We start from the raw sequence: 19,393 nt of genomic DNA, 5'->3' as shown, positions 1-19,393 counted from the left end.
CAACAGCTACATAATAAAATGTGCTAAACACACTACAAAAGATACAGGCTAAAGACAAATATGCGGAATGTTAACAAACTGATGACATGAATCAAAGGAGGTACAAGAAAAATTACATGAAAAGGGTTACGGTCGGGCTTTTGAATTTCTGTGTGCGTCGCAGCGCACACAACTACACAGATTAAAAAAAAGGCTGGTTAAAACAATTTAACAGTTTAAAAAAAGTCACAATAAAAAGTTCCATACGGACCAGGCCAGCTCTTGGTGCACGTAGGGGAGTTGACGGGTGCCGCTGAAGATCTCGCCGGCTTGGTAGACGACGAGGGTGCCCGGAATTGCAGCCGTCTCAATACGTTGCGCGGGTCACTCCGTGCTCGCCGCCTACGCGAGACTCGCGACACCGACGACCGCACTTGTTGCTGGCTGTACGTCAACTGCTCTTCCGATGCAGTTCAAACCGCCTCAGGGGCGTACACGTGCTCCCGTCTCATCTGGGAGTAATTTTTCTTGTTTAGGTCGCCGGTGCTCCTTCCGGTACCGGTGCAGGGAAGACGAGCCGGCGCCACGCTGGGTCGTTATAGCCGCCGGATGTCGTCCCCTAACACAAAAGCGCCCTTCCTTGGTAGGTGGGGCCCGCGGATGCTCCGAAAATTGGAGTCGTTTGTGACATAGCCCCCTTCTTAAGAATATTACTGTGTAATGTTCAAGAAAATCACAAACGCTCAATGTTCGAGAGCCTGCCGTGTTCCGGTTGTCCACTAATGCGTTTTCTTTTCGCGCGCACCATTTCTCTGACGTGGACGACATCGCAGAGAACACCTGACACATTACACTTCACGGTCATCATACGATGAATGTCATAACCCGCGCACAACGTCATGTCCACACACATGAAAAGACAATGACAAAAATACTGCACATTTCCAAGCTAAGGCACGTAGCATCCTTTGATGCCACATATTAAAAACAATACACGCTTTAAGTGGTATTGAAAAGTCACTTATTGACACGCAGCTTTCAGAAAAGATGAATGAGTAATAAATCGGCATGATCATTTGTGCACAGTTCTTGAACATGCTGCACACTAGCGCTTCATTTCGAAGTAACAACAAAAACTAAAGCTTTAAAGAACATATATCGCCATGTTTATCACCCAAACCTACCGCGTTAGACTTCGATTATGTGACCAACCAGTCTCTTAAAGAGAAGCCCAAGCAATTAAAATAACAATATCCCTAAAACAAGGCTTTCTAACTGAACGTGTAGTAAGTTTGAACAACAGAACACGTCAACAAACGCACAGACGACACAAGCAAACCAAAAAAAAAAAAACTAAGCGATTGCTCCGAACGTTTATCAAATGTTTCAAAATTGAATGACTGAAATGAACATTGTTTCAAAAAAGTATCCCATTCGCCTTGAAGGTTGGGTTTACGTTTCGATGTACATACACATAAGTTTTATCCGCGCCCGAGGTGGTCGCACTCTTGGGGGAGCCGTTTGAAACAACCCGGGCAGACAAAAGAGCGTATGGCCGCTACACGGACGCCTGTTTCCCGTTAGTCTGCACTCCGGAGGCACGCCTTCATCGACGCCTCGTTCTACGAAAACGGGTCCCCGAGCCACGTCGTGTCGCTTGGCCGAAAGGCGCTGCTTCGGCATGCACCCCGCGCTTCGAGCAGGACAGTGGAGCGAATGGGGTTGGCTCTTCCGAGCTCCACGAACAAATGCCTGCCTCCCCCCTCTACCTGTCGGGCGGTTTGGGGCATGACTACCCCCTCTACTGGTGAATGCCACAAAACGCAATCGAAGCTTTCGTTGCGTTGATTGCCGTTTGGCAATTCTCGATTTCATGGGTGGATTTACACCCTTCGCTTCTCTCTTGTTCTTGCTTTTGCGGCGTCTTTTTCCTTTTGCACGTTGCTCAGTGCTAACTTTCGAGAGGTCCGCTTGCAACATTTGCAGAGCAGAACTTGTCTCGCTTGTCTCTTCGGCTATAATGCCTATACAGTCGGGATTTTCCGTTAACTTGTGGACCCCCTGACTTGCGGGAAACTTGACCGACGGCTGAACAATGCAAGCGTCTTCCTCAGGGCTGCGCCGCTCGCACCTGGGAGAACTACTTGCGCCAACATTGCCCAGCTCGCAGTGTGCGTCAGCACACGACTCTGTCCCGCTGTCTGTACAGGGGTCCTCGCCTGCCGGACCGGAAGTACTGCAGACTTCAGTGTCAGCCGCCATAGAGACGAACGTACATGGTGGCTGTGGCGAATCGCCAGCAGAGGGTTTTTCTGTACCATTCGAACTCTGCCGGCACAGCTCCTCGTCACCATTTCTCCAGCTTTCGTTGGCCACTTTTGCCACAAAAGCGCTTTCTACCGCTAACACATTAGGTTCAGGAATGAACCTACTGTCCGCCTCCCAAGTACTACCGGCCTGCCCGGCCTTCGGCGGCTCTACATATTCGGGCTCTTTGCATCTTTTATGCATTACATCAAAAGCCTCAAACTCGCGCCGCCTGCTTTGAATCTTCAGGCGCAGTTTCTCAACGTACTCATGGTACGACTGTGCCAACTTGTTCGGGGCATGGACGGTCGCGCTATTCGAAATACCAGAGCCTGGGCAGGGGTCCGACTGCGTAGAGAACTGTCCTAACTTAAAGCGCTCTTTTGCTTCCTGTATTCTGAGTCTTGAATTTTCTCGCTCCTGTTCCATCAAAAATTCCAGATGTTGCCTGTACCTAATGCGTTCGGCATCGCGCTCCTCTTTAAGCCTATTTCGTTCTTTTTCAACGAAATTATATAACTCCTTGCCTACAAAGCCAAAGGCTTTGCCCTGTTCAATAAGCCTGTCAAACACCGTGTCGTCCATTACTATACACAGTTGTCAACCAACAAAGCAATAACAGACCGGCTACATACTGAACGCTCAGAGTTACGTCAGTCTCCCAGACACCACCACGTGGTCGGCCAGTCCTGTCGCGCGGACGCCAGATAATGTCACACACTTCTGGTGAGGCCCCGCCGATCCAACATCGACGTGCGGCAGACTCGCAGGCTTCCACTTTACGCTTCGGCTTGCGACGCCTAAAAGGCCTCGAAGTGGCACATTTCAAATTTATTTGCGGGTTGGTCGACCCGTGCGGGGTTGCACGTGTGGTGATGTGTGGGCCTGACCGACGCACTCATAAGCAGACACGGAGTTTGATTACACATAAAGAACATTTAATTGAAACAACGGCAAAGGCAGGAGTTAACAAAAATAAAAGAGAGGATTAACACTGAGGCGCGCGATAGAAACAACAGCTACATAATAAAATGTGCTAAACACACTACAAAAGATACAGGCTAAAGACAAATATGCGGAATGTTAACAAACTGATGACATGAATCAAAGGAGGTACAAGAAAAATTACATGAAAAGGGTTACGGTCGGGCTTTTGAATTTCTGTGTGCGTCGCAGCGCACACAACTACACAGATTAAAAAAAAAGGCTGGTTAAAACAATTTAACAGTTTAAAAAAAGTCACAATAAAAAGTTCCATACGGACCAGGCCAGCTCTTTGTGCACGTTGGGGAGTTGACGGGTGCCGCTGAAGATCTCGCCGGCTTGGTAGACGACGAGGGTGCCCGGAATTGCAGCCGTCTCAATACGTTGCGCGGGTCACTCCGTGCTCGCCGCCTACGCGAGACTCGCGACACCGACGAGCGCACTTGTTGCTGGCTGTACGTCAACTGCTCTTCCGATGCAGTTCAAACCGCCTCAGGGGCGTACACGTGCTCCCGTCTCATCTGGGAGTAATTTTTCTTGTTTAGGTCGCCGGTGCTCCTTCCGGTACCGGTGCAGGGAAGACGAGCCGGCGCCACGCTGGGTCGTTATAGTCGCCGGATGTCGTCCCCTAACACAAAAGCGCCCTTCCTTGGTAGGTGGGGCCCGCGGATGCTCCGAAAATTGGAGTCGTTTGTGACAGAGGCAGATTGTGAAAACTTGTTTGCGAGGTCGGCGAATGTAGCATCGGTATTCCGCGCAGTAGTAGTAGACATAACATGGAACTTCAAGGCCTGCAAAAGTTATCAACGCCATGTTTGTGAATCCCGTTATTCGGGCGGGCAAGTCTTCGGCGTAGGGTGCTTTGGGTGAAGTATTCTTTTCGGTGTCGATGATGATTCCCTTGCAATAATTATCTGGAGTGGCTACTGAAGCTTGCATTTCATATCTATGTTATCCTAGACTTAGTGCAGTGACAGCTTGCAACTTTGTAGTAATAGTTTCGTCTGGTGTGCTCGCAATCGCTATGTTGCGTCCCGCTTGTATGTGAAAAAGAAGCTTGTTGACTGTTTCTTCTGGCAGCCCAGCAACCAGACAGAAGGCGCGTGCCAACACGTGATGGGCCCAGTCACTCAAGCGAAGGCCTCCTTATGGTCGTAAGACCACTTTGAAGTCATCTACAGGTAGGGGTGGCGGCCGCGGAGTCACTTTATTTTTAGCAGACAATGGATTGGGTGCAGAATAAGTTGTGGTCTTTGGCTTGCGTCGGCGGGTAACAGTGAACCAAGAACCATAATCCAGGTCTACTGGATATTCGTTGGAGTCTGCAGCATCCATTGCTGCTGATTCAATGGAAGAAACTGGAGAAGCCATGCTCAAGCAGTGGAGATCAGGCACACACTAAATGTCACCGCAACGCGCTCGGCGTTTGCACTAACGCGGCCAAGCGCCGAAAGTTGCAGCGGCATCGGTGCGGTGTCATGGAGACGCTGATGTATCAGCCATACTTGGTCACCGGAGAGTTGCTGAGAAGAGCACTTTCACGTTTCGAAACACTTGAAGCAGTCTTGCCTGTGAAAGTCATCACTGCAAAGTCCGAAGTAGGTCTGTTCAACGAAAGCGTCGTAGACAAAGACCCATGGGAGCGTCCAAGGACTGGGAGGAGCGATGGAAAACACGTCCGTTCAGTTACATGGTCGAGTGAAGAGTCCTTCTGGTGGGATGTCGAATTTTCCTGGGCTACTATTGCTTCTTACGATATCATCCTGGTTGTTTAGATTTCTGTACAGCTCTCTGTAGAACTCCTCCACCACCTCAACTATCCCCTCCGTATTGGTTATGACATTGACTTCCTAGTCTTTCAATACATACATCCAATTTTCACCTATTCACAAGTGTGCTTTAGCAGCTTTTAGGTTAATGCCGTTTTTTACAGCCTTCTCAATTCTCTACTTGTTATACCTGTTGATGTCGGCTACCTTGCGCCTGTTATTAACTTCGGAAGCTCCTGTAGCTCTATATTGTCGGTTGCATTTGCGGCTTTCAAGGTTTATCGTCTCTTAATGATAGTTTTTGTGTCCTGACATAGCTTTCCAGTGTCCTGTCTAGTGACTGTACCTCTGACCTCCATTGCCCATTATTTGCTTATACTAGAAGGATTATCGTTCATTGTGTCAACGCTAACGTCGATTATACCCCATTTAGAGCCTAAAATCTATTCTAAAGCAAAACTGTTATTTCTTGTTCTTTCGCTCTCACCGCTAGTTAATTACTTATCTTCTTGCGTATCAGTTTTTGTCTCTTTTTGTTAAATTAAGTGAATACGAGCTCTTACCACTCTATGGTCCCTGCATCGGATCTTGCCAACTAATTTTACATCCTGCACAATGCCCAAGTGTACACACAGAATGAAGTCTATTTCGTCTTTAATTTCGTCATTAGGAGTTTGCCACGTCTACTTACGGTTAGCCCGTAAATTATATTACATTCTTCGAAATCTACTAACAACTCCCTTCTGGCCTCTCTAGAGCCGGTGCAATATTTCCCCACTACATGGTCTCCAGCATGTTTCTTGTCTACTTTCGCATTAAAGACGCCCATCAGAATAGTATGATGTGTTTTTATTTTATTAACAGCTTTAATAATGGCGTCTTCATAAAAGCGTTCAACGAAATCACCATCATGGCTCGATGTAGGCGCGTATAGGCCTGTACCACCTTCATTTTGTACCTTTTGATAAACTTAATTATGATACTTGCCACCGTTTCACTGATGCTATAGTAATCCTCTATGTTGCCAGCGATGATATTGTGTATAAGAAACCGTATACCTATAGTTCTTCTCTGTCAACTTGTCCACGGTAGCATAGGACGTGTACATTCTTCAGCACCACACAAGCCCCACTTGTCCTCTCAACTTCGCTGATCACTATTACACCTCATTTCACACCCTCTAAATCCCCGAATAGCACAGCTAGACTAAACTCAGTAGATAGTATTCTAGCGTTGAACGTAGCCAAGTTCAGATTCCAATGGCGGCCCGTCCGGACCGAAAGATTCTTAGCACCCTCCACTGCGTCACTGGTCTGACCGCCACCTTGGACAGTTGCTTCGCAGCCACTGGGAACTGAGGACCAAGGGTTGATTGGTACTTTCACGAGGGCGGTAGTGGCAAAGCACCAGGGTGGCCTATCTGGCTCTGGTGAGGAAGTGCATTCCCGGCAGGTGGTCGCCACTGAGGCCACAGCCCAATCTACTTCTTTCTTTTCCTATTTAACGATTTCTTTATCATGCGTTTAGGTAAGTATACGACTGGGAATGGTCCGGCATGGGCATTCGAACCGAATATTGCCATCGCATAGTAGGTTGCTGCGCTATCGCTATGTAGACGGTTCTGTTGCACTTTCTTAGCATTGTATAGTACCACCTGACTACCTAGCATCTCTCAACTTTCCATGAATCCTAGCTCGCCTGGCTCGCCTTTATTTTAAAAAAATTAGAAATAAAAAGAAAACGGCGCGGTTTCAAACTTCTGATCTTATTATTCATGATGTACCTACAAGGATTAGAGGCAAAATTAGAAGGAATGGACTGGGCTTCAACCTCTCTTTAGTCAAACAAGGAAAACTCATTGATAAGCACTACCAGCATTAATGTACGCAGATGATACAGTGCTAAAGGCCGACAACAAGGAAGATTTAAAGAGATTGGTGGACATCTGCGGTAATGAGGGAGATTTTAGAGGTTAGATTTTAGATCCAGTAAGGAAAAATCAGCTGTCATGATTTTCAATGACAACGAAGGTAGTGAGCTTAGAATACAGGGGGTCACGCTAGAGATAACAGATAAATACAAATATCTGGGCGTATGGATAAGCAATGGGACCGATTATCTGAGGGAACACGAAATATACGTGACGACTAAAGGTAACAGGAATGCAGCAGTGATGAAAAATAGGGCACTGTGGAATTACAATAGGTATGATGTTGTGAGAGGAATATGGAAAGGGGTCAAGGTTTCTGCGCTGACGTTCGGCAAGGCGGTCTTGTGCATGAGATCAGAAGTTCAAGCAAGATTAGAATTAAACAACGTGGAATAGGTAGGCTTGCTTTAGGAGCTCACGGGAATACACCAAATCAGGGAGTACAAGGTGATATGGGATGGACATCATTTGAGGGCAGGGAAGCTAGCGGCAAGATAAAATTTGAGAAGCGATTGAGAGAAATGGGGGAGGAGCGTTGGGCTAGGAAGGTTTTCAGCTACTTGTACATGAAGAGTGTCGATACAAAATGGAGGAAGCGAACCAGGAAATTGACTGGTAAAGACTTAGAAAACAGCAGGTGGCCAAACCAAAAAGAACTATCGGTTAAGAAGAAAGTGAAGGAAACGGAGACTGACATGTGGAGAATGGGCATGATTAAGAAGTGCGCAGTAGAGATCTATCGAACTTTTCAGCAGGAAATCGCCAAGGAAAAAATCTATGATAATACTCGGGGTAGTTCTCTACTCTTTGAGGCCAGGACGGGAGTACTGCGAACCAAGACATATCGGGCCAAATACGAAGGGGTAGACACAGTATGCAGTGCGTGTGGAGAGGAAGAAGAAACTGCCGAACACTTGATAATGTTCTGTAAAGAGCTTCACCCTATAGTTCAGGATGATGGCGCAGAGTTTTTCAAAGCACTGGGGTTTAGGGACCGGGAAGGCCAAATAGACTTTAAGTGGGTAGACTTAACTAGAAGGAAGTTATCTGATTGGTGGCTAGAGTCAAGGCACGGGTGAAATTTAAACTCTTCACTGCAAATTACGAATCCTCAAATTCACTTTTTAAAGAAAAAAAATGAATCTAGTTTTTTGGTTCATTAGGTTTTACGGCTTGGTGGCGCTAGCCACCGCCCGATCTAAAGGGTACAGCCATATCCCTCCCTCCTCCTCCACTAAAGATCTTAAGAGTATCTACATAGGGAGCACCCGCGCCGTAGCCTGCGAAAGCGTGTATTTGCTCGTTTTTAGCGCGTTCAATGCGTTTCTGAGCGTTATTAGAGTATGCACACCTGCTAAGCGCCATGGTGCACGAGGGAATATGCAGGCACGCCGAAATTGCGTCCATACATTCACTGTTTCAAGAGCCTGCTGACAAAAAAAAAAACTTACAATCGGAATTCGCACGGATCCGCCTAGCTTCTCATTCAAGCAGCGCGTTGAGCTGCGCTACATCATAAGTGGCTACTGGCGAACTAAAAATAGATAAGAATCAAAACCGCGATTAAATCATGCGCTCGTTTTCTTGGAAGCTTCCATATTAAGAGTGCTGTTCGTCATATAAGTCCACATGCGCTTGATTGTTTCATGAGAAACCCGAGTATAAGTATATATAAGTATAAGTTGGCACGAAATTTATATCGGTGACGACTCAGTTATATAGTGCCAGTTTTATGGAAGATAATAATTGATGCTGTCTCAAAGGCTCTCTTGTTTTAAACGCATGCTTTGGCGCTGGCTTTGCTTCTTTTATGCAAGCTCCAGGTGGCTGAGCCAGGGAGCAGAGCTGAAGGAACCCCTGTACCTCCTAGTCAATAACTCTATGCGGAAGGGCTTATCTTAAATATAATAAAAGTGCCAGTTACATATGTATGTAAATATATATATATATATATATATATATATATATATATATATATATATATATATATATATATATATATATATATATATATATATATATATATATATGGAAAAGAAGTGTATACCTAAGGGCTCATTGTTCCGTGTTTTGACACAATATTAATGAGATCTAACAGACAGTAATGCCAAGGAATGTATAGGGGAAGTTATTAGAACAAATGGAATGTAAATAAGAAGAAAGAAAAGTAGGTGAAAAACTAACCAGCCGTGGGAAGGAATCGAACCTATGACCTTCGAATTACGCGTTCGATGCTCTAACCAATGAGCTATCACAGCGGCCTTCCCTCCACCCACTTTTTTTGGGTTTATATGTAAATTTAGAAGTAGGAGTGTCAGTCAGCGCCATCTATAAGCCAAGCGGCGAGTGTGAAACACCCTTTTATGCGCATATGTGGCTTCACGTAGCACGTGAACTTATAACGAGCGGGCAGCTGACCAATAGTTCCTCGTATACAACCTAATGACACCAAGTCTGCCAGTACGAGACCCTCGTTAATAAATAGGGGAAAGAAGTGTATACCTAAGGGCTCGTTTTTCCGTGTTTGGACACAATATTAATGAGATCTAACAGACAGTAATGCCAAGGAATGTATAAGGGAAGTTATAGTATTATATTTATTAGTATATATATATATATATATATATATATATATATATATATATATATATATATATATATATATATATATATATATATATATACAGCCCGTTTGTTCATTTGCGTAAATTCACTGAAACCAGTTCTCATTTTCTGTCGACAGCTTAAATTGTGCTGCTTTCCAAATATTGTATTGGCGTAACGTCATTGCAAGCCAACAAATTTGTGGCGATGTTTAGTATTATAGGTGTAGTTCTTATTGTCAAAAGTGTAGGCAGGCAGTGCTGCAGCATTTTGTGTTTGGAGAAATTTAAGTGTATATGTACACAGCAAATGCACACACACACACACACACACACACACACACACACACACACACATATATATATATATATATATTCATGCAATGCCGCATAGAACAGCCGCTATTTTACGCGGTGCATTTCTCGTCCGACTACGGTAGACTAGACGTAGTTTTCAGTCCTCATACTGTCGAAAGGTGATATTTACCGTGCGCATTTGTACAAAAGCACGCTATATTCAGATTCGCCAACTGTAACCGTTCGGCGCAGGGCTACCCAAAACTTTTTTTTAGGGGTGAGGGGTGCAGCAGAACGACTAACTTTGTCAATTGGTGGTCGCTGTGAATAAGTGTAAATATTTTAGTATACCCTGAAAAATTGAATTACGAAAATATTTTGTTGTGTGGGGGGGTTCAGATTCCCTTCCTCTTCACTTACAGCCTCCTGGTTCTCTGTGCGTTTGACATGGTATATATTTTTTTTAATTTCACAGCTTTCTGAGCACAGCTAATTTCCAATAAATCGGCTCAGTTATTTTTAATATTGTAGACACCCACCCAAGGAAGAAAGAATTAAGACAAAAGAAATCATAATAAAACACGCCCTTTCCAGATAATTTTCGATCTCTCACAAGGATTGTCATGGAGCTCAAATTCAGCAGACTGGCGTATCGTACTTATAAAATCATGTGCTAGGCATGAAGGCAGGGTTATAAAATCATGTGCTAGGCATGAATGATTGGCAGGTACGAAGAAATCTGCATCAAAAAAGCACACCAGAGAAGCCGAATCCCATAGCAGTTCCTGCACGCGGCACTTTCAGTACTACTCGACTGCAGCGCCGCCGCTACGGGCAACGCGGAAGGTATCAGGCGGCGAGGCGCGGTCACACCCCTCAACAGTTCTAGTACACTCTAAAAACGTTGCCTTCTATGCAAACAGCTGGCTTCCCGCATGTCAGATGGGTTGCCATACCAGAAAAGGACCACCGGCTAGCAAGACGGCGATGCCCACGTAAAAAAACATCTATAGACGTCAGACTCTGCCCAGGCAGCGCTGCGACATACGCCGCCACCAGCGCCGCACCGATCATAAAAGGTAGTGCACAAAGAGGCGCCCGCAAACGAACGTGCATAGGCCCTCTTTTTTTTTTCCTTGGTCTTGAGGCACAGTTTCCTGAAAATTAAGGACCTGGCAAGCTTCTTCCTTCAACCCAACCTCGCTTCATAAAAGTAGGAAGCTCATCAAAACGAAATGCGGACACAATGCTAAAGAAGTTTCATTTATTTCGGCGTGCTGCAACTGGTAATTTAACTGCAAGCGAGCGTCGCATGACATCGAGTTCGAGGCAAGCACTCCGACGTGCGTTCTGTAACGCCTAAATGCGTTAAACTTGGGCATACACATGATGTCAAAGCGAACAGGTGCATACACGAACCATCTATGCGATCAGTGGTACGAAGCTTGCTTTATCCGGCACGAATGGCCGTGGCGATTTTAGCTTTGCAGTTGCGTTCTCCATCGATTTCTTGCTTCCTGTACAATGAACTGTTTTACTACGCATGCTCAAATGCTTTGGTGACGGTTGTCCTCCGTTCGTATATACTGCAAATGAGGATACATGCGTGTCCACTTTCTCAGTGTACAACGAAACGCAAAACCGATGCCACCGAGATAGCTCCGGTAATCACGGAGACCAACGACAAAGAAAACAAAAACTGTTTGTGGTCGCGATAATTTTGAGATTTACCTGTTTGACGAACTTGTTCTCATTTCCTAGTTAAAGCCGCAACTTAGAGCCTTTAAAACTCCACGTGCGTAATGCTGTGTGGCTGCGACCACTTCAGATTATCGGTGGTCGCGACGTGTGCGACGCCTAAACCACCGGGCGTCACCCGTCTACTGTTGTACGTCACGCACCACGGTGAGAGGGTCCCTTGAGCTTCATAATAAAAATTACCACGGTTCTCCACCAAGGCTACTAGACCTACATTATCACACTTAAGCAACCGTCTGTGGAGAACGAGAGTAATTCGCTTACCCAACGCGTTCGCAACGGCCTGTATCTAGCGCTCCCGCCATTATGCTTTGCGAAAGCTGCGTAAATCAGTAAAGCTGGAGCCATTTACGTACGCGGCAATTCAAAACGCAACAGTAGCACAAAATGAAGTCTTTTTTCGTAGAGCGCGGAGCTGTTGCGTCTGCTCTTGTTTTCGCCGTCCTTCAGGCGAGTGAAGTAGCAAGCTTATCTCGGCGGCTCGGTGACGCGCCCAACTAGCAGAGAGAAATTCGCAGCTCTTTTTCCGAGTGTTCGATATGCAAATGCATTTAATATATCGCTCAATCGTTGTTCCATACGCTGTGGTTGCACCTGGTTGCGCAGCAAACTGCTCCAAGGAGTCGAGCTTTACACTACTCAAAACTGCGTCGACAGGTGGCCCTGCATGTCCGCAAAACTCATTAAGGTTCATAAAGTGTTACGGCTTGGTGGCGCTAGCCATCGCCCGATCTAAAGAGTACAGCCATATCCATCCATCCATCCACTCCAGAGTCTGACGTCTATTCATGCAGCCCGGTTTCCTTTTTGAACATGCAGTGTCTACTATTAATCGTGTTATCAGTGAACAGATCACCACGTTATCACGCTACAATTCACATGTCTGCATTCGCATACGAAGCGGTAATTTATCGGCGCATACTGAATAAACATAACGCAAGTCAGCAGACTTTTCATGCTTATTTCTATTGTGTACAGTGTAATGGATTTCAATTATTCAAAATGGATTCAATTAGGAGGAAGAAGACGACGAAGCTGTTGCTGCTTGGCTAAGCAGCTCTGTCTGCTTTTATCGTTTACTTTTGTTTATATTACGGCTCAGCACTGCTCAAGACGTCGGACGACTCGAAAAGGTACCTGCCGTATCGGCGACCGACGGGTGCTGCGCAGCCCGCCGCGTCGAAAGGTGCTAGAAGAAACGAGACAAGCATCAGGGAGAGCGCCGCCATGACCTCCCAAGGTGTGACACAAGGTCAGAAGCACCAGCTGGTCTGCGCAAGCATACCTGACTGCAAGCGACAACACAGCGCTGAATCAGAGGACGAATCAACTGTCGTCGGGGACCACAACGGGGCGAACCTCACAGATCAAGACATGGACGAGGGTGGTTTCCGCCTTGTACGACATCGCAAAGACAGGACGGTGGGCATTCCTGTCTTAATCGCTCCAACATCCGAAGGAGCTAACTTGAGGCAAGTGAATCCTATTCACCTATACTCGGAAATTGAAACGATTCTCGGTGGAGCCCCAGTTAAGAGCCGTTTCACAGCACAGGGAGCCCTGCTTTTGGATATAGAGACAGAACATCAAGCTAATATGCTTCTAGAGACCAACACTATCTGCGGCCTGGCCATATCTGCCCGTGTACCACACAGCTACATGAAAAATACCTGCATTATAAAAGGGGTCCCAAGATGGTACTCGGACGAAGAGCTGTTAACCTACCTGAGACCTCAGGGAGTATACCACGCAAGAAGGATCATACGACGAGTCCAAACCTCATCCACCGAATGGGAATCAAGGCGCACTGACTCTGTAGTTCTCACATTCGCTCCCAATTCGGAACGTCCAGAGAAAATCAACCTTGGCTTCACCAGACACGAGCTGGTAGACTACGTGGAGACGCCACCACGCTGTTTTAAATGTCAGCGTTTTGGACATGTAGCCAAGCACTGTCGTGGGGAACAAAGGTGTAAGCGCTGTGGGGGGCCTCATGACTTTAAGACGTGTACAAGTAAAGAAAAACTTGTGTGTGCAAACTGTGGCGGCGACCACCCAGCTAGCTACGGCCGATGTCCAGCACGAACAGCTGCTCAGCGAAAAAATAAGACGTTTGTCCTCGGCCCGAAGACTGTGAACGAACCATCGCTCACAAAGAAGACTTCCGGCGCGCCACAACTTTGCGTTTCGGATAACGAGTGCGCAGGAAATTTTCCACGCCTAAATCCGACAAGAGCTGGTACTGAGTCAACGCAAGTGCTCAACGCTGGTGAAAAATGTATCACGAAAGAGTCCGCCAAGCGCACCTACGCTGATGCACTGAGCCCATCTCAAGTACCATCTGGAAGCCAACAGCAAGAAAACCTCGAGCACGTTATTCGCGCTCTGTTCACAGCACTGCGTTCACACGTCGCTAAAATGCCTGCGAGTTCAACGAAGGATATGTTGGGAGCAGTCCTGGCTCTAGAGTCAGTGTTACTTTGCTCTGCTTCCACAAACACACAGTAGAATAATGGCGCTGTCTCGCCCACCTGGTCTATTTCGTCCTTCAAAAGTGCCCTTAATAATGCAATGGAACTGCGCCGGTCTTATAAAACGCCTGTGCGAACTCAACCTTTTCCTGCGCGACATTCCAATACCGATTCTAGCCCTCTCCGAAGCCGGTCTACCGAATGCAAGGACGCTCCCAGGGTACATCCGACACGGCAACCCGAGCATAACGTCGTTTGCAAATGGAAGCGCAATGATATACATAAGGCGGGAAATACCTCACGTCACCCTACCACTGCAAGACCTCTGTTCCAGCTCACTGGAAGTCGCTGCTGTGCAAGTGTGTCTGGGAAACCGAAAACTGAGTGTGGTATCGGTGTACATAAGCCCACGAAAAAAGGTCTCTATGGAGACTTTCCTAAAGGACCTCTGCACTCGATGTCCCGCTCCTCGAATAATCTGTGGTGATTTTAACGCGCACCATCCACTCTGGGGAGATAAGAGTGTAGATTTTCGAGGCAGGGAACTTCTAGCAGCTGCAGATGCTGCCGACTTATGTGTGGCGAACGATGGTAAACCTACATTTTTCAGGCCACCTGATTCATGGAGTGCAATAGACCTTGTACTTCACTCCACGGACCTTCTGGTATCATCGACCACGGCTCCAGACAAGATGGGCAGCGACCATTTCCCCATCTTCACCAATATCCTGGGATTTCGAACTGCTGGTCGGCAATTCTGCAATGTAACACGCTGGGACACCTACAGAGAAGTGTTGGACAAATCCACTGGTGAGCTCTTCGCAGATATGTTGCAAAGCAAGCGATCAGCAACTTCATTGCTGAAACTGCCTGACCATTTTCCTGCTCCAGACTTGAAATTGAAGAACCTCTGCGCAGCACGTAGACGAGCGGAGCGGAAAATAATGAGAACAAAAGGAAATCCGTCTGCGAAAACCGAATATAACAGGATCAACGCTGCAATTCGTCGCCATACAAAAAAATTAAGACGAAATCAATAGGCCGCTTTCTGTGAGAGTTTATCAACGTTTACGCCCTTGACAAAGATATGGGCAGTAATAAATAGTCTTTCTGGGAAGATCCGAACAAACAGGCCATTCGAAGCACTCGCTTTGAAACAAGGGATAGATTTGCAAACCCTTGCAGAGGATTTCGCAGACGTGTACATACCTGGTAGATCAGCAGGAGCGGCGATTCCTCTGTCACCCCAGTTTTTCCACACGATGAATACGCCATTCACCTTCCGAGAGCTGGATATGGCACTAAGCAAATTAAGAAGACGCTGTGCCGTGGGTCCCGATTTGATCAGCAATCAAATGCTGACAAATCTACCATATGAGCGAAAAAGGGCTCTTTTGGACATATTTAATCATGTCTGGAGCACGGGAGAGATCCCACTTGTTTGGAAGACAGCATGGGTGGTGCCAGTCTTAAAGTCCGGAAAGGATCCTGCGAGCCTCGCGTCATATCGACCGGTATCTCTAACATCATGCGTATCTAAGTTGATGGAAAGATTAATATGTACAAGATTAACTTGGTACCTTGAACAAGGAAGACGATGGCCACCGTGTATGACCGGATTTCGCCCACGACTGAGTGCCCAGGACAGTGTTTTGGACCTATTAAGCCACATCGAACACCACCGCGTCAGCGGACTCTCGACACTCGCCGTCTTCATGGACGTTGCCAAGGCATATGATTGTGTGCTTCAGGCAGGCATCGTGAACGGGCTCCAAGCCATGGGTGTGTCGGGAAATGCTCTTCGGTTCGTACATGAATTTCTCAGAGACCGCTGTGTCCGTGTTAAGCTTGGAAATGTAACGAGCGAAGAGAGACGCGTTTCCCTCGGCGTCCCACAAGGAAGTGTTCTATCTCCCTTGCTTTTTAACGCTGTCATGGCCAGGCTTCCCGACACTCTGCACTCAGCTCTAAAAGCAGTTAAAATATCCATCTACGCCGATGACATCTGCATTTGGATCTCAGGGTACCAGCACAAACGTTTGGCCCGGATAGCACAGAGCGCTATTTCAATCATTGAGCGTCACTTGTTGACACTTGGCCTATCTTTATCAGCGGAAGAGTCGGCCTTCATGCTCTTCCCGGGAGTGCGACGGAAGTCAACACGTCTGTCGCTGAATATTCGAGGCCACTCAATTCGTTGTGCAACAAGTCTTCGCTTCCTGGGCATTACCATCGACAACAAGCTATTATGGCGACGTGCAGTTGATGGTATGGTAACTGCATCAGTGCAAAGGATCAACGCTCTTCGTCGCATGGCAGGGGTCCGTTGGGGCAACAATCCTATGTCCATGCTTAAATTGAATGATGCGCTTATAACAAGCCGCATTCTTTATCAGCTGCCCCTGATATCACCATCACCAAGCCAGTTCGAACGCCTAGAGGCAGTGCACAGAAAGGGTCTTCGCTTGGCGATGGGAGTCCCTCAGGCGGCTTCAAACACGAAGGTTACCAATGAAGCCGAGTCTCTTCCGCTCCGCCTTTTGGCGTCTCAGGCCTTATTGACGCAGCTGTCAAGACTGGGCGAGTCCTTCGCAGGCACGGCGCTTCTCCGGCGGCTAAGAGCAAGAACTGGCTCACATTTCAACGCGGCACTAAACACATTTCAATATTTAGGCTTGAAACTGCCTAAACGGCGCCCTATGGACCCGCCATGGTCTTTTGTGGATGTTGCGTGCAACTTCAGCGTACCCAATCTACCAGCGAAGCGCACCATTCCAGCCGCGGAAGCAAAATTTCTTGCGCTGGACCACTTGAGCACCATGTACCGTGGCCACCTACAAGTGTACACCGACAGATCAGTGTGCACACAGACTGATAGCTGCGCAGCGGCTTTCTGCATACCCAGCCTGGGCGTGTCATGGTCGGGCCGCCTGGATCGCGTGGTTTCGTCCACAACGGTAGAAAGCGCTGCAATTACGGCGGCTTTGCGAAAACTGCGATCCTTTTCTGCACGAGATGTTGTAGTGCTGACGGACTCCAAATCGGCGCTACAAAGACTGCATCGTGGCCTACCTCAGGAAAAGTTTACCAGGCAATCTCTGGCACTAATCAAACACCTAAATGGCAAGAGTTTTAATATACAGTTCCAGTGGATCCCATCCCACGTTGGCATTGAGGGCAATGAAAAGGCTGATGCCCTTGCATGCGAAGCACGTACATCGTTTCCAAAAGTAAGAACTCCCAAGACTTACCAGAACAACAAAGATGTGATACGCAATCATTTCAAGGCGATCTACAGGTTTCCACACCAAGCATGTGTAATTCATGGACTTTCTCCTGAAGAAGCGACGCTGTTGTACCGCATTAGAACCGGCTCCGCATACACCCCGGCCTGGTCATTCAAGACTGGGAGATACGCTTCCCCGTTCTGTGCCTTCTGTGGTGACATCGGGGATATTGAACATTTCATTTGGCTTTGCCCACAGTTTGATGCCCAAAGAGCAGCGATGATCCGCACCTTGCGAAAAGGCTGCCATAGGCACCGGACAGTTGATGACATCATCTTTCCTGAAGGACCCGCGGCAACTAGGAGGAACGTGCAACGAACTTTGTTGGTCTTCCTGCGAGACACTGGGCTGTCTGACACGTGGTGACATTTTCCAAATTAAGGAGATGCTCAGGCGGAACAATTGCCGGCCATGCAGGCCAGGCTAACCCCGCCTGCTGCAACACCACCACCACCACCACCACCACCTTCAATTATTGTGACCATTGCATAAAATTGAAACCGTACAGTTTGTATCGTACCCTATAGCACGGGGTACGGTACAAATAATTGTTTATATCACCGTGCACTCTACACAGCAACAGATTAACGCCCGCGCAGATCGGTAGACATCGTAGTTGGGCGGGCCGACCTGGTCCGCAGACGAACCACAGAAACGAATTCCTTTTGCCTATATTACAGCTGTCGATGTGTTACGCGCTACGCACCGAACAATCATTTAATAAATTCGTGAAACCGGGAAGGATCCGAGGGAGAGGTGACGGAGGTGAGGGCGCTCGACCAAGAAATTTTGATCTTTCGAGCGGTTCGACCGAGTCGTGTAGTGCGGTCAGTCGACCTTGAAGAGTCGAGTGATGACGCCGTCCATGCATTGTTATGAAGAGAGTCGCCGGGACGACGATCAGGGCTGGCATTCATTTGAGCGTTTCCTGAAACAGAAATACTCGAGAAAAAATCGCAGTTGTGGACTACTACTACGGTGGTCTAGTAGCTAAGGTACTCGGCTGCTGACCCGCATGCCGAGGGATCGAGTCCCGGCGGCATTTTTGATGAAGGCGAAAATGTTGTAGGCCCATGTGCGTCTTTTATAATCATATGGCATTTTGGGGCGTTTTCATACCACACATACAAATAAATCGAATCGATCAGAATTGTGGGCTACACACATGTGGTGTATATTCAAGGCCTCGAAGTGTTCTTTAATCATCATCAGCCCGACTACGTCCACTGCAGGGCAAAGGCCTCTCTCATGTTCCGCCAGTTAACTTGGTCCTGTGCTTTATGCTACGAATATATACCCGCAAACTTCTTAATCTCATCTGTCCACCTAACCTCCTGTGTCCTCCTGATCCGCTTGCCTTCTCTGGGAATCCAGTTAGTTACCCTTAATGAAGAGCGGTTATCCTGTCTACGCGCTACGTGCCCGGCCAATGTCCATTTCCTCTTAGATTTCAACTATATCCTTAACCCCCGATTGTTCCCTAATCCAGTCTGCTCTCTTCGTGTCTCTTAAGATTACACCGACCATTTTTCTTTCCATTGCTCACTGCGTCGTCCTCAATTTAAGCTGAACCCTCTTTGTAAGCCTCCAGGTTTCTGCTCCGTAGCTAAATACGGGCAAGTAAAACTTTTATACACCTTCCTTTTGAGGGATAGTGGCAATCTACCTGTCTTATTTGAGAGTTCTTGCCAAATGTGCTCCACCCAATTCTCATTGTTCTAGTTACTTCAATCTCGTGGTTCGGCTCCGCGGTTGTTGCCTGCCACAAATAGACATAGTACTTTACAACTTCAAGTGGACTATTACCAATCTCGAAGCGCTGCTCTCTTCCCAGGATGTGTACATTACTTTCGTGTTTCTGCAGATTAATTTTAAGACCCACCTTTCTGCTCTCCTTGTCTAACTCCGTAATCGTGAGTTGCAATTTGTCCCCCGAGTTACTCAGCAGTGCAATGTCATCAGCGAAGCACAGGTTATACCCCTGTCACACGGCCACCACTAAACTCCG

Source organism: Rhipicephalus microplus, chromosome X (assembly GCF_043290135.1).
Source record: "Rhipicephalus microplus isolate Deutch F79 chromosome X, USDA_Rmic, whole genome shotgun sequence".
Lineage (NCBI taxonomy): Eukaryota > Metazoa > Arthropoda > Arachnida > Ixodida > Ixodidae > Rhipicephalus > Rhipicephalus microplus.
This window is presented reverse-complemented; position numbering follows the sequence as displayed.